Source organism: Ranitomeya variabilis, chromosome 2, assembly GCF_051348905.1.
Source record: "Ranitomeya variabilis isolate aRanVar5 chromosome 2, aRanVar5.hap1, whole genome shotgun sequence".
NCBI lineage: Eukaryota > Metazoa > Chordata > Amphibia > Anura > Dendrobatidae > Ranitomeya > Ranitomeya variabilis.
Window position 1 is genome coordinate 128,160,582 of NC_135233.1, and position 17,056 is coordinate 128,177,637.

Consider the following 17,056-nt stretch of genomic DNA (forward strand, 5'->3'; position numbering starts at 1 on the left):
GTCTGCTGGTACATTGACCGAGACCACTACATTCCCCTTGTACTCTACACAGCCAGAATCTGTCCCTGCTGAAAGTAAGGTTCCCCTTCCCGCATGTTATACCACCTTACACAGGGACAAAGAGGAAGGTGCAGATGAAAGTGCAGGTTCCTTCATCAGGTGGGGGGGCATACTCGTTGGCGACGTCACTGGCACAGGGCCCCTCAGAGTACGCAAAAGTGTCGCTGCTGGTGGGAGGCGCCCCCGCCATGCAAACACACCGCCGTACTTTGAGGGGCCCTGTGCCAGTGGCAATGCGAACGAGTGGGCCCCCCCCCTGCTTGCTCAGGATCACAGCACTTGCAACTTTTAAATAATTACCTTTCCCTGCAACACCGCCGTGACGTAGTCCGCATTTCCTGGGCCCACGAAAAACTTGAGCCGGCCCTACTCCCCCCACAACTTTTGCCAAATGACCCCCAATTCCCTATGCCCAACTATTATTATAAAGTTAATTAAGATTGACAAGCTTCAGAAACAAGAATGGATGTTTTTGGCATTAAAATGGGCACTGTAGGTGTTTTCCTGGCCTCCACTCACTGCCGACTATGCTTCCCCATTGACTTGCATTGGGTTTCGTGTTTCGGTCGATCCCCGACTTTTAGCGATAATCGGCCGACTGCACTCGACTCGACTCTGGACAAAATCGGGTTTCCCAAAACCCTACTCGATCTTAAAAAAATGAAAGTCGCTCAACCCTAGTTCTTAGTAATACTGTTTTTTATAAAAAATAGCATGAAAGCCATCCTTCCGTCGACGAGGTGAGCCTAATCGTGACAGTCCTATGCTGTCTAATATTAAAAACCTTAGCATGTGTCAAAGTTGACATCAGAGTGTGAATAAGGACAGACAAAAGGACCTGGTCCCAACCTATGCATACCAGTCTGAGGAAGCCTTTAAATGTAATTTTCAGCGCAGGAGAGGGAGGCCACACCCTGGCTTGCACAGAATGCAAAAATACAAAGAAAAAATACAAAGAATGAGCTTGATTCAAGTTGGTACACATGCAGCACATAAACACATGTTCACAATGGCCATAAAGCATACAAAACCTAAAGAAAACTAAGAACCCTCTCTTATTTAGATGCACTTCTGCTTTTTAATTCTATGTGCAAGTAGGATCAAGCTCTATTTAAAAATGCCTTAGGCTTATGCGAGAAGTGCTCAGTCAAAGGGCGAGTACTACAAATATCAAAAACTGACCGGCACTTCCAAACAGAAAAAGACAAGGGTGAACAGGTGCAAGCTATGAGAGCCACTCTATATAACTAACACTAATACTTATGACAGTGTATGGGGCAGTTCACTTGTTAGTGATTTTTTACGGACTGAGTAATCCCTTTAAAATCAAGGAGCCTCGTCTGATATTGATTCAAGTGTCGGATCAAACTCGGCAATGAAAGTCTATGGGTTTGTGAAAATATCGAACAGCACTTAGATGCCATCCATGTGCTGTCTGTTTTGCACTAACTGATATATAGGAGAAGGTGGAGAAACATTAATTTGTCTTCTTCAGTGAAAAAAAATCTGATGAAACTGTGTTCAAACTATGATGAAACTATGATGGCACCAATGAAAATCTGATGAAAGTCACTGATGAAACTGGGTCAGTTTTTCTCAATGTGAAAAAAACTGATATGTTAGTGAGCTCTTAGGCTGAAAGAAGGAGTGCTTTGCCAAATATGGACAGAAAAGGAGAAAGGCACTCCAAGTGTGTTACCCTCAATATAAGACACAGTGAGGAAAGAACTGTATGTGCTCATCTGCCTGGGATGTGACCTGGCACAACTCTGTACTTGAAAGAATGAAGGGCTGCTGCTCCAACCGATGACCCACACGCCAGTGGGAAGAAACATATTCAAACCAAACACGAAAAGGATCGATGGTTCCCGGGAGCTTCTACAAGGGTGTACGTTCTCTGCATCTTTATTCATTCGTAGTCGGGTTGACTCCTTCATGAGGTATAGTATCATACACAAGGCCACTTCCCTTACATAGGGGAGGCAAGAAACTTCTTCACAGTTTAAAACAATAAATAATTAAAACCAACAATTTATGCAAGTCACGTACATAAAGAGCCATTTGTTGTATATAAATGTGTATTACTGTATGTTAAGTGTATGTACGATGTCTTTAAATTGTATATAATAATAATAATAAAATTATATAGATCATTACAAATGGGTTTAATAAACTAATAAATCAAGAGTCCTACTGGATTGCACTTTCCACTTGCACCTGAAGGGTTAAATGAAACTATTGAAAATCCAAGATACAGCAGATGCAGTCAGAAGGAGTGCCCAAATACAAGGAGTATATGAAAAAAAGGGGCGAAAATTATACAAATTTTTATTTCATATATTATTTATATTTGGGAACTCTTTCTGACTGTGGATCTGCTGTACCTTGAGAGCCTATCTTGGGTTTTCAATGGTTTCATTTAACCCTCAAGGTGCCAGTATGGATAACTAATAATCCAGCAGGACTCTCGATTTATTAGTTTCTGGTATCTATTTGTAATGATTTATATAATTCTGTTTATTATTCTATTCTTTTTTAAGACATTCTCAATATATTCCACACAATTCACTTTTAAAAACAGCAAATGGTTCTTTGTTGCAAATCTTTGTGACTTGTATAAATTGTTGGTTTTAATTATTTATTGTTTTAAGCTGTGTAGAAGTCTCTTGCCTCCCCTATGTATGGGAAGTGGCTCTGTATATCATACTATACCTGATGAAGGAGTCAACCTGACTTTGAAACGTGTTTTGAATGAATGACTAAAGATCCAGAGAATGTACACGCTTTCCTTCACTCTGTAGCAGCACCCGATAATCACCGATCATTTTCCTGAATGGTTTGAATACTGCCAAATATGGAGACAGTCACCACCTCCAATAATATATTGCAAAAAAACAATAGGTGATCAGCTACTTCTACCAGAATAAAGCAAATGTGAACAGGTGCAAGCTGCAATGACTGCATAATAAGCAGCACAATGTAAGCAATAAGATGTATGCAAACACTGGCTATGGAAAATTTGGACTGCATTACTTTTATATAAACTAAGCACACAAATTGACCACCAGTTATGACAAAGTGTTTTCTTTGATGGGATCCTAAACTTAATATTTATTAAACATGTCACTCCTGGCATTTTACTAAAGTGATCTGGTTTCCCTACCTGTATGCTAGTGTAGGCATATCTGCATAGGGCAAAATTCTGGTCATCACCGTAGCCAAGCTTTTGATTAGGATCACAATATTGGACAAAGTTTCTTAAGTATTAATATATAAGAAGATGTATTGATTCTCTCTTTTATATGTTCATGGAATGTACACCCTAAAAGAAAATGTGAAAAAATGAGAACACAGCAGATGTGGTGCAATGCTACACCTTCCTATAGTGGGACATTGTTTTTATTCCCGTCTAGGAGCTTATATTTATGATCCTAAGTAATCCCTTCCCTTAGAAAATATGTATAACTAGTTGTACTACCCGGCTTCGCCCGGGTTAATGACTGCTGTTAGCAAAATAGAATGTGTTAACAAAAATTTATTCTGCACGCAAAAACCACAAAACAAATAGATAGAAATGTAATTATTAAAAGGCAAAAACTAAGCTAATAGAAGCATTTCACAACATATATTAGCTTTGTTATACTGAGAATGTCTTTGTTGCCTATATTAACCAATCAGAGCTCAGATTAATTAACTGTAGCAAAATAGAAGCTGAGCTGTGATTGGTTGCTATTGGCAGCCTGATAAATCCCCAGCCAACAGGAACAGGAAGCCCACCCCCTGGCAGTATATATTAGCTCACACATACACATAATAGACAGGTCATGTGACTGACAGCTGCCGTATTTCCTATATGGTACATTTGTTGCTCTTGTAGTTTGTCAGCTTATTAAATCAGATTTTTATTTTTGAAGGATAATACCAGACTTGTGTGTGTTTTAGGGCGAGTTTCATGTGTCAAGTTGTGTGTGTTGAGTTGCGTGTGGCGACATGCATGTAGCGACTTTTGTGAGATGAGTTTTGTGTGGTGACATGCGTGTAGCAACATTTTGTGTGTCGAGTTGCATGTGACAGGTTAGTGTAGCAAGTTGTGTGCAGCAAGATTTGTGCATGGCGAGTTTTGCGCGTGGCGAGTTTTATGTGTGGTGCCTTTTGAGTATGTGCAAGTTTTGTGTGAGGCAACTTTAGCATGTGTTGCAACTTTTGTACACGTGGCAATTTTTCTGTGTGTGCAAGTTTTGCATGAGGTGAGTTTTCCATGAGGTGAGTTTTGCACGTGTGGCGAGTTTTGCGTGAGCCTAGTTTTGCATATGGCGAGTTTTGCATGTAGCGAGTTTTGTGCGTGGCGAGTTTTGAGTGGTGACTTTTGTGTTTCGACTTTTATGTGGCGAGGTTGGTGTGTGTGTGGTGAAATGTGTGCTGAGGGTCGTATATGTGTTCAAGCACGTGGTAGTGTGTGGCGCATTTTGTGTGTGTGTTCATATCCCTGTGTGTGGTGAGTATCCCATGTCGGGGCCCCACCTTAGCAACTGTATGGTATATACTCTTTGGCGCCATCACTCTCATTCTTTAAGTCCCCATTGTTCACATCTGGCAGCTGTCAATTTTCCTCCAACACTTTTCCCTTCACTTTTTCCCCATTATGTAGATAGGGGCAAAATTGTTTGGTGAATTGGAACGCGCGGGGTTAAAATTTCACCTCACAACATAGCCTATGACGCTCTCGGGGTCCAGACGTGTGACTGTGCAAAATTTTGTGGCTGTAGCTGTGACGGTGCAGATGCCAATCCCGGACATACACACATACATACATACACACATTCAGCTTTATATATTAGATATACCTGTATGTAATCTCCTGTATATAGTATATACCTGTGTGTCATCTCACCTATATATAGTATATATCTGTGTGTCATCTCCTCCTGTATATAGTATATACCTGTATGTCATCTCTTCCTATACATAGCATATACCTGTATGTCATCTCCTCCTGTATATACTATATACCTGTAGGTAATCTGCTCCTGTATATAGTATATACCTGTGTGTCATCTCCTCCTGTATATAGTATATACCTGTATGTCATCTCCTCCTGTATGTAGTATGTACCTGTATGTCATCTCCTCCTCTATATAGTATATACCTGTGTGTCATCTCCCCTGTAAATAGTATATACCTGTGTGTCATCTCCTCCTGTATATAGTATATATCTGTGTGTCATCTCCTCCTGTATTAGCCCTCGTTCACTCGTTATTTGGTCAGTATTTTTACCACAGTATTTGTAAGCTAAATTGGCAGCCTGATAAATCCCCAGCCAACAGTAAGCCCACCCCCTGGCAGTATATATATTAGCTCACACATACACATAATAGACTGGTCATGTGACTGACAGCTGCCGGATTCCTATATGGTACATTTGTTGCTCTTGTAGTTTGTCTGCTTATTAATCAGATTTTTATTTTTGAAGGATAATACCAGACTTGTGTGTGTTTTAGGGCGAGTTTCGTGTGTCAAGTTGTGTGTGTTGAGTTGCGTGTGGCGACATACATGTAGCGACTTTTGTGAGATGAGTTTTGTGTGGCGACATGCGTGTAGCAACTTTTTGTGTGTCGAGTTGCATGTGACAGGTTAGTGTAGCAAGTTGTGTGCAGCAAGTTTTGCGCATGGCGAGTTTTGCGCGTGGCGAGTTTTATGTGTGGTGCCTTTTGAGTATGCGCAAGTTTTGTGTGAGGCAACTTTTGCATGTGTTGCATCTTTTGTGCATGTGGCAATTTTTCTGTGTGTGCAAGTTTTGCGTGTGGCGAGTTTTCCATGAGGTGAGTTTTGCACGTGTGGCGAGTTTTGCATGAGGGTGATATATGTGTTCGAGCACGTGGTAGTGTGTGGAGCATTTTGTGTGTGTGTTCATATCCCCGTGGTGGTGTGGTGATTAATCTCATGTCGGGGCCCCACCTTAGCAACTGTACAGTATATACTCTTTGGCGCCATCGCTCTCATTCTTTAAGTCCCCCTTGTTCACATCTGGCAGCTGTTAATTTGCCTCCAACACTTTTCTTTTCCTTTCATTTTTTCCCCATTATGTAGATAGGGGCAAAATTGTTTGGTGAATTGGAACGCGCGGGGTTAAAATTTCGCCTCACAACATAGCCTATGACGCTCTCGGGGTCCAGACGTGTGACTGTGCAAAATTTTGTGGCTGTAGCTGCGACGGTTCAGATGCCAATCCCGGACATACACACACACATACATACATACATACACACATACACACATTCAGCTTTATATATTAGATGTTTGGTAATGCTTATGAAACAAATGCAGGATTACCATAGCTAACAAGCAAACTACCATGAAATTTCATAATTTGGATATTCATTATGGTACTTTTTCATAATGACTTTGACAAGGGAGTCTGCAAACCATGAAGAAAACCCATATCTCTTTTAGACAGTGAAATTAGTTTAATAGGAGACTGCTGAGGATGCATCTATGGATGAAGAAGTCAAGAATCATTGTATTTTAGTACTTTCTAAGCTGTTTGGTTTTTGGTCTCAGGAGTGGCATTAACCTTCCAGTTAAAAACTGAAAACTTATATTATATGTGGACACTGCTTCTTGTATTTTTTGTCTGGTCAGTGCTCTGACTCTGAAGTGTCATACTTTGCTTATTTTATTAATTTAATTTATATTCTGTAATCGAAGGCGCACTTTTTTTAACTTTCTGACCGTAAAAAATATTTTGTAGCTTTTACCTTCAATTTATAAAATATATAGCTTTTACGTACAGGTTTGATTGTTATCCGGGGGCATTACATGTTCACTCACTTTAAAAATATACATATCCCCATGCATCTGGAAATTCTTACTGTGTTCTAGGGCAACCTATAAGAGAAACACAAACAAGAAATGCAATTAAATATTATGAGTATCATAAAAACTTGATTCCAGCTCACCCAGTTGCTCTATGCTCATCCACCTGGGGCTCAAAAAATAGAAAAAATTGTTTTTGTTTTCTTAAACTCTTTCAGGGGTGCTGTTTCTTTAATTGCAACTATGATCCAGTTTTCTTCTGCTGCAGGAATCACTGATGCTGCACTGCAATCTCATTGCTTTAGATAATGGTCGTACTTGCTTTACGTAGTTCTGTTTTTTGCAAGAGGCCGTGTAGGAGGTGAGACTTTCTCTTTTTGGTGCGCTGTCCTGCAGTTGGCTGAGGCATGATGAAGAAGGTGAGACTTGCTTCTGGTGCTGTGCTTGTCCTGCAGCCTTTAACACATTTACACTAATAATAAAGTTCTAAAGGCATAATGGGCTGGGGCTCCTTCAGCACCTTTAATTCAGTAGGATCCTATTTGTGGATGCCAGAAGTTGTAATGCCGAGATGCGCTACTATGCCATAGGTCACGCACCATATGGTGTTTGGATCGTATCACTTCGCTATGGCACTGACAAAAATAAGAGAAAACGAAGTACGAAGGTGCACCTAATTAGCCTCTGTTTCCTGGTAGTGTGATGCAATATGGTGCACCACAAACAGTCCAGAAGAGAGAAAGACCAGAGAGGCTATAGATAAACTTTACTTGTTGCATGAATACACAGGTACATGAGATAAACAATGGTTTAACATATATTCAATTCCAATACAGCAATCACAGTTACTTTTTGGTTTAGTGGTGAAGTAATTCCTGAGTCCCAACTTTTGCTTATTTGCACAATCCTGATCATAGAGCTGTCTTAGCTGTGGCTGTTGTTTCTCTTTTACATTTCTGCTCCTTTCTTACCTGTTCCTTCAGTTTTTCTAGGCAACACACAAAATGTCTTCTCTCTCAGAGTTAAATCAGGACCTGGTCATGTGGTCTAACCATGTGATCTTATGGCCATATATGGAAAGAAGAGCTTTTGTTAACTCTTAACAACAACCTCCAGAACATAATAAGTCCCTGATTCCATACATATATAAACCACTTCTATGTGCCGGATTCTAAGGTACATTATCGGCAAAGGGAAAAATGAACATTGTGCAAACCTAATGCGAAAGCTGATTGATCTGCTACATCTTGAAGGCACATACACTACAACTTTGGGGTATTACATGCATATGTTCTGTATCATAGTGTTTGGCTCTGTCAGCTCTGCAGCCACATAAGAATCTTTACCGATTAAATCAATTGCAGTTCTGAATATGTTATTTATTTGCTGCAATGTACCATATAGTTTACAATATAGTGTAGATAAAATTCAACAACTACAAAAGAGAATCAATAAGGACAGATTTAATGTGACAAATTGATTTTTAAAGCATAGCATCTCGAAGAACTGTGTCCTTTCGTGTAATTGTCATTGCAACCACAGGTTCTTTCCCTATCAATTAAAACCTGCCTGATCCTGCCTCCATCCAAATTAACTGAATGCGGCAATAAAAACTACTATTTAAAGAGGTTCTCTATCCCCAGATTATCTCTACAAAACTACATGGATTCTTCAAATGCATAAAAAATATTGTATACCTTATGATTAACTATTAGGGTATATTAGGGTATATTCACACTGAGTATTTGCAGCAGATTTTTCTGTAACAAAACCAGAGTGTTTGTAGGTAGAATGCTGCATAAAATAACCACATTTCTTATATGTTTTTGATGCATTGCAACAAGCATTTGTTGTGGTTTTACTTGTGTTTTTTCCCTTTCATATGAATAGGTGAAAAGCACTGCAAAAACAGTGAAGTCAATTGACTTGAAAAAATGCTTTGATTAATCAAATCTGCAAGGAAAAATTAAACAGCATGTATATGAGATTTCAGAAATCCCATTCACCTTGCTGAAACTACAATGCTATGTTCACACGTTGCGTTTTTGCGGCGTTTTTTAGGCAAATTTTAACCTGTGTTTTACAGTACTAGCAAAAGCTATGAAATTTCAGCAATCTCATGCATTGTTTTTTTTCTTGACTGAATTGGAAAACTGCAGCATGTTACTTCTTTCCCCAGTTTTTCAGTGATTTATTTCAGCAGTTTTTTTAACCATAGGAAGCAATGAGTGAGTGGAAAAGGCAGCCAAAAACACAGCTATCAGGTTTTGCTGCATTTTTAGTGCAAAAAGCTAAGGAAGCTGCATCATGTTCTTATTGAGAGGGATTAAACTGTATCAGGATGCAAAAGAGACAATAAAAATGAAGCAAAAAAAACCATGACAAAAACGCAGAAAATATGCAGGAAGAAAACAGCAAAACCTGTTTTTTCTAAGCAGCTTTTTTACTGCCAAGAGAGCAGGTTTTGCCTGCAGAAAAAACTCAAAGTGAGAACATAGCCTAAAGTGCAGCATTTTTTACCCTTGAAAACACGTGGGAAAAAACAGCAAATGTGGAGAATGTGAACAAGTCCTTAAAGCGTATTCAGAGGAGAAAGCTGACTGCTTTGACCAGGATAACCTGGACTTTGAATGCTGAAACCAAGGATTGAATTGTAAGAACACAATGAAAGATGGTTAATTTGTGAAGCTGTTTTACTATTGCTATCTGCTTCTCAATCTTTAGTGGTCAGTATTAGCAGATCACTAAAGCAGATCGACCCACAGAGGATCGAGTTTCCTGAAATTCATGGTTTCATGCAAAATTCAAACATTTTGAGATCCGATTTGTGGTGGAAAAAAAAATATGTCTGGCTCCATTTTTCACACTGCTGAAGCATTAGGGTATGTTTCCACGGTACGTAAACGCTGCTTGTTTGACGCTGCAGCGTCAAACAAGCAGCGTCCAGATGTTCCTGCATAGTGGAGGGGATTTTATGAAATCCCGTCTCCACTATGCGTGGAAACCCGCACGCGGCGGCCCTGCGACTCCGGACATGCTGCGCGTCTTTTCAGAACGCAGCATGTCCGTACACCTTGCGGGGACGCAGCGTCCCCGCAAGGCATATCACAGGGCCCTATGGCGAGGGGTGCGATGATCCCGGATGTGTACTGTACACATCCGGCATGATCGCGTCCCAGAAAGGGGGCGGGGCTTAGCGCCGAGCGGCTTTGCCGCTGCGGCGATCCCGCCGGCAAGCCGTACCGTGGAGCCATACCCTTAGAGATCGAACTAACGTTATTAGGCATTTTGCATTGCCGTGCAGACTTCTCCTTAATGCCCTGCAACTATGACATCTTACGGCTTATCAGACTTTATAAAGTGATGTCAGTGCTTGGGCCACCAGAGATCGCCGGTTCCCAGTGGAGCACAGATTCTATGGCTGAGTCATTTTCCATCTATACAGTATACTCTCCTCTGTAGAATATACGCTTTTATGGTTAACGGAGTCCTCTCTTTCTTTCTCCCACAGAGCTTAAGCTCTTATGGTCAGCGGGGACCCCTTATGATAACTGTTATGAATGTTCTTGAAGAAATGTTGGATACATGGATGGAATAACTGGAGAATAAAGTTGCTGCTCAAGCAAAAAAAAGAATGAAAAAAATAGAATTATTTTATTGTAAGTATTTAACCAATACCGCTCTATGAAAGCCTTTCAAGTCATGCCGAAGCATAAGACATGGACACAGTTGTTATAGTGTTACTAGTTGGGGTTATACATTTAGAGAATAACAATGGACACCCCTTTAAATAATAAGTAATAGAGTAAGCAGAGTAGGAAATTCCCAGAAGATCTTTAAACTTGGGTTGATACATAGTCACATAGATATTTTTAAGGGGAAGAGAGAAGAAGAATGGTCACTTTCAACAGGGCTTAAAATCCAACTCTGCAAAACTAATTAGCCTGAGATCTGCAACAACCATTAAACATGATACAGGATATAATATACTGCTAAAGGCTTTCAATATCTTACAGTCTGAATATGTGTTGCCACTTGGAACTATGTGTTTTAATTATGTCCTTTGTTCTTAGATTCTACCCATTATTCTTCTTGGTTCAGAAACAGTTCAATGTATAAAAGTGCTATACATAAAATCGTTAAGCTATTGTCGAGAGAACTGGCTAAGCAGAACTGTCTGAAATAAAACTGAACTAAATTTGGCCCAAAAATTATTATTAAAATAATGAAAACCCAATTTACTCCATCCAAATATTTAATGCTTTTCGTTTCCAGCTTTGTCTTTGTTATAAAGTAAAAAGTTAAAAGACCAATGTTAGGAAATGTCGGCACAGCTATGAGATTTAAAAGCCAGGAAGGAGGCAGATCCTTCTCATTTCAAACGCTTCCATCTAGAAATGTGTGATAGGGCCATGTATTTCATGGGAAGAAGGAAACATAAAAGTTGCTTCTTCATAAAGAGTAACAGTTGTTTTAATTTTTATTTCATAAATCAATAGTACACAACTGTGTAACATATCTTATTAGAGAAATTTGCTTTGTTTTGCCTTTTGAGCTGATCCTTTATTCTCAATATTGTCAATTCATGGGTGAAATCTGTCTTTGGTGAATACAGATTTTTCCATTACTGAGGTAGGAGATGACAGTTGGGACTCATAAAGTTTTATGGAGAACTGTAATTTCAGAGGAGCCTGCAACAGAATGTCTGTGACTGCTTCTAGCTCCTCCCTCTTCCTCCATAGAATTTTAAATGCACCAACTGTCATTTTCTATCTCAGTAATGGGAAAGTCTAATTCCCTGAATACGGATTTTACCCATGAACTGAGAGTCAGAAATCAGATAACATAAATTTTCTCAGGTAACATACATTACAGAGTTACTTATTACACACAGAAAGAGCAGAGATGAATAATACATTCTGCTTTTGCAACTTGAATAGTGAGTGTAATTGTGGTATAATGGAGCATTTATGGATCATATGCTCTTTCTAATTGTTAGTGAGCTTTTGGTTCTTCTATTCTAAACATCACCTCTGTTGAATTTTTTGGAGAGGCTGTTTTTACATATCTTGCCGTCTAAGATTACAACAGCCCATTTGTCAACCTGACGTATTATGTATTGTTTTTATAAATTATAACTACATTTATTTCAATTACTTTTCCCATGTAAATTTGTTAACTCACTGTCAATCACTTCCTGGGAGACAACCGTTCTAGACTTAATGAGATAGAAATGAGGAGGGGGAAGGTTTATCTAAAATTATTTTGAACAATTACGTTCCTCAGAATTTTGGGTAGTCTGGCTGTTAATGTATTGTAACCAGGGATACTACTGTTTTGTCCTGAAAGAATAAAGATAATTAACATCACAGTTAGATATAACATCAGATATTTACTTCTCATGACCATCATTGTCCATATCAATAGTTCTACCCTTTGAGTCAATGTGATAAAAAATGTTTAACAGTCAATGTTTTAAAAAATATTCAACTAATAAGGAACCAAACAGATGAAAGTGTTTAGCTGGAAACAAGGATAACTGTTTGCTTATACTTTTTATTGTAATTCAGATAGAATGCAAGCCAATAGAATCAATACCATACGGTATCCTTCTTGACCGCTATGGCCATCCTGCATTTCTTGTGGAGCTTATAGATCGCTCTGCTCCCTTGTTTTCTTTATTTTTTCCTATTTGTCACTTTTTAATTCTCACTGGTGCCTTCTGTATATCTGTCTTCTCTGTACTTTTAATAACTTCCAAAAATCTATTTCTATTATCCCTGAATCCACTGTCCGAAACTTACAACAGTGACAAATCTGTAGATTATCTATAGAGCTGAAACTAACATTTTGTTCTGAATCTTTGTTGTTTCTCCTTAAGAAAAGACCGAAGATTTGAAGGATGTCTTTTTCTTTTCCAGTTATAAACTGTGTCATTTTTTAGTCAACCACCAATCATTTCAATTTAGGTCTTTTAATTTGCACATGTTTCTTTCTCATAAATATCAGTATTTTATGTGATTTTATTACCCCATCCAACAAATTCAAATGACACAACAAATGCTTTTACTATATTTTGGATTGTGCTTATTTGAAATAATTAATTTTATAAACTCCAGAGAACATTTTGATAAATTCGCATTCTGTTGCCTCAAGAAATCATCTGGGTTCATGAGGGTGTGAATATTTTTTAATACTGAGCCTCCGTAGGATCATCCATTTTATCACATAATTATTGAGACTCAAATACCACCACACTTTGGTTTCTTTAACCAGTAGTTTTTTTCAGTTCCATCATATTGTCCCTCAGGGATAGATCAATTGCTTTTGAAAGTGACTTTTCATTAAAAATTTCTGCCATCTTGCTGAGCTTCCCCTGGTAATTATATATTTGTTTGAAACGCAAGCATCTGCCATTTAACATTGCATTTTCCATTGTATTACAGGAGTTGTAAATATATATACAGTACAGACCAAAAGTTTGGACACACCTTCTCATTTAAAAATGTTTCTGTATTTTCATGACTATGAAAATTGTACATTCACACTGAAGGCATCAAAACTATGAATTAACACATGTGGAATTATATACTTACCAAAAAAGTGTGAAACAACTGAAATTATGTCTTATATTCTAGGTTCTTCAAAGTAGCCTCCTTTTGCTTTGATGACTGCTTTGCACACTCTTGGCATTCTCTTGATGAGCTTCAAGAGGTAGTCATCGGGAATGGTCTTCCAACAATCTTGAAGGAGTTCCCAGAGATGCTTAGCACTTGTTGGCCCTTTTGCCTTCACTCTGCAGTCCAGCTCACCCCAAACCATCTCGATTGGGTTCAGGTCTGGTGACTGTGGAGGCCAGGTCATCTGGTGTAGCACCCCATCACTCTCCTTCTTGGTCAAATAGCCCTTACACAGCCTGGAGGTGTGTTTGGGATCATTGTCCTGTTGAAAAATAAATGATGGTCCAACTAAATGCAAACCGGATGGAATAGCATGCCGCTGCAAGATGCTGTGGTAGCCATGCTGGTTCAGTATGCCTTCAATTTTGTATAAATCCCCAACAGTGTCACCAGCAAAGCACCCCCACACCATCACACCTCCTCCTCCATGCTTCACTGTGGGAACCAGGCATGCAGAGTCCATCCGTTCACCTTTTCTGCGTCGCACAAAGACACGGTGGTTGGAACCAAAGATCTCAATTTTGGACTCATCAGACCAAAGCACAGATTTCCACTGGTCTAATGTCCATTCCTTGTGTTCTTTAGCCCAAACAAGTCTCTTCTGCTTGTTGCCTGTACTTAGCAGTGGTTTCCTAGCAGCTATCTTGCCATGAAGGCCTGCTGCACAGTCTCCTCTTAACAGTTGTTGTAGAGATGTGTCTGCTGCTAGAACTCTGTGTGGCATTGACCTGGTCTCTAATATTAGCTGCTGTTAACCTGCAATTTCTGAGGCTGGTGACTCGGATAAGCTTATCCTCAGAAGCAGAGGTGACTCTTGGTCTTCCTCTCCTGGGGCGGTCCTCATGTGAGCTAGTTTCTTTGTAGTGCTTGATGGTTTTTGTCTCTGCACTTGGGGACACTTTCAAAGTTTTCCCAATTTTTCGGACTGACTGACCTTCATTTCTTATAGTAATGATGGCCACTCGTTTTTCTTTACTTAGCTGCTTTTTTCTTGCCATAATACAAATTCTAACAGTCTATTCAGTAGGACTATCAGCTGTGTATCCACCAGACTTCTACACAACACAATTGGTGGTTCCAACCCCATTTATAAGGCAAGAAATCCCACTTATTAAACCTGACAGGGCACACCTGTGAAGTTAAAACCATTCCCAGTGACTACCTCTTGAAGCTCATCAAGTGAATGCCAAGAGTGTGCAAAGCAGTCATCAAAGCAAAAGGTGGCTACTTTGAAGAACCTAGAATATAAGACATATTTTCAGTTGTTTTACACTTTTTTGCTAAGTATATAATTCCACATGTGATAATTCATAGTTTCGATGCCATCAGTGTGAATGTACAAGTTTCATAGTCATGAAAATACAGAAAAATCTTTAAATGAGAAGGTGTGTTCAAACTTTTGGTCTGTACTGTATAATGATTGTTGGATACATTTTTATTTGTGCGGGGGTTGATAGCTACATGCAGGGATACGGTACTTTTGAATGTAATCAAACAAAAAACTTTCCACCAACTTGCACAACACTATCATAGTCTGAATGGAGTCTTAAAATGTAATTGTCCAGAAAAAAAGCAGATCACAGACAAGGCACAAAACTAAAGTCATTTCAAATGGTAACTTTCTGGCTTTAACCCCTTCACCACCAAGGGTGGTTTGCACGTTAATGACCGGGCCAATTTTTACAATTCTGACCACTGTCCCTTTATGAGGTTATAACTCTGGAACGCTTCAACGGATCTTGGCGATTCTGACATTGTTTTCTCGTGACATATTGTACTTCATGATAGTGGTAAAATTTCTTTGATATCACTTGCGTTTATTTGTGAAAAAAAAGGAAAATTGGCAAAAATTTTGAAAATTTCGCAATTTTCCAACTTTGAATTTTTATTCTGTTAAACCAGAGAGTTATGTGACACAAAATAGTTAATAAATAACATTTCCCACATATATACTTTACATCAGCGCAATTTTGGAAACAAATTTTTTTTTTTTTAGGAAGTTATAAGGGTTAAAATTTGAACAGCAATTTCTCATTTTTACAACAAAATTTACAAAACCATTTTTTTTAGGGACCACCTCACATTTGAAGTCATTTTGAGGGGTCTATATGGCAGAAAATACCAAAAAGTGACACCATTCTGAAAATTGCACCCCTCAAGGTGCTCAAAACCACATTCAAGAAGTTTATTAACCCTTCAGATGTTTCACAGCAGCAGAAGCAACAAGGAAGGAAAAAATTAACATTTTACTTTTTAGTCACAAAAATGATCTTTCAGCAATAATTTTTTTAATTTCCCAAGGGTGAAAAGAGAAAATGGACCTTAAAAGTTGTTGCCAAATTTGTCCTGAGTACGCTGATACCCCATATGTGGGGGGTAACCACAGTTTGGGCGCATGGCAGGGCTCAGAAGGAAAGGAGCGCCCTTTGACATTTTCAAGCTAAAATTGGCTGGAATTGAGATCGGATGCCATGTCGTGTTTGGCGAGCCCCTGATGTGCCTAAACAGTGGAAACCCCCCATAAGTGACCCCATTTTGGAAACTAGACCCCCTAAGGAACTTATCTAGATGTGTCGTGAGCACTTTTATCCCCCAAGTGCTTCACGAAAGTTTATAACGCCCGGGTGTGAAAATAAAAAATCCTATTTTTTCTACAAACATGATCGTTTAGTCCCCAATTGTTTTATTTCTCAAGGGTAGCAGGAGAAATTGGACCCCAAAAGTTGTTGTCCAATTTGTCCTGAGTACGCTGATACCCCATATGTGGGGGGTAACCACTGTTTGGGCGCATGGCAGGGCTCAGAAGGAAAGGAGCGCCCTTTGACATTTTCAAGCTAAAATTGGCTGGAATTGAGATCGGATGCCATGTCGTGTTTGGCGAGCCCCTGATGTGCCTAAACAGTGGAAACCCCCCATAAGTGACCCCATTTTGGAAACTAGACCCCCTAAGGAACTTATCTAGATGTGTCATGAACACTTTTATCCCCCAAGTGCTTCACGAAAGTTTATAACGCCCGGGTGTGAAAATAAAAAATCCTATTTTTTCTACAAACATGATCGTTTAGTCCCCAATTGTTTATTTTCTCAAGGGTAGCAGGAGAAATTGGACCCCAAAAGTTGTTGTCCAATTTGTCCTGAGTATGCTGATACCCCATATGTGGGGGGTAACCACTGTCTGGGCGCATGGCAGGGCTCAGAAGGAAAGGAGCGCCCTTTGACATTTTCAAGCTAAAATTGGCTGGAATTGAGATCGGATGCCATGTCGTGTTTGGCGAGCCCCTGATGTGCCTAAACAGTAGAAACCCCCCATAAGTGACCCCATTTTGGAAACTAGACCCCCTAAGGAACTTATCTAGATGTGTCGTGAGCACTTTTATCCCCCAAGTGCTTCACGAAAGTTTATAACGCCCCGGTGTGAAAATAAAAAATCCTATTTTTTCTACAAACATGATCGTTTAGTCCCCAATTGTTTATTTTCTCAAGGGTAGCAGGAGAAATTGGAC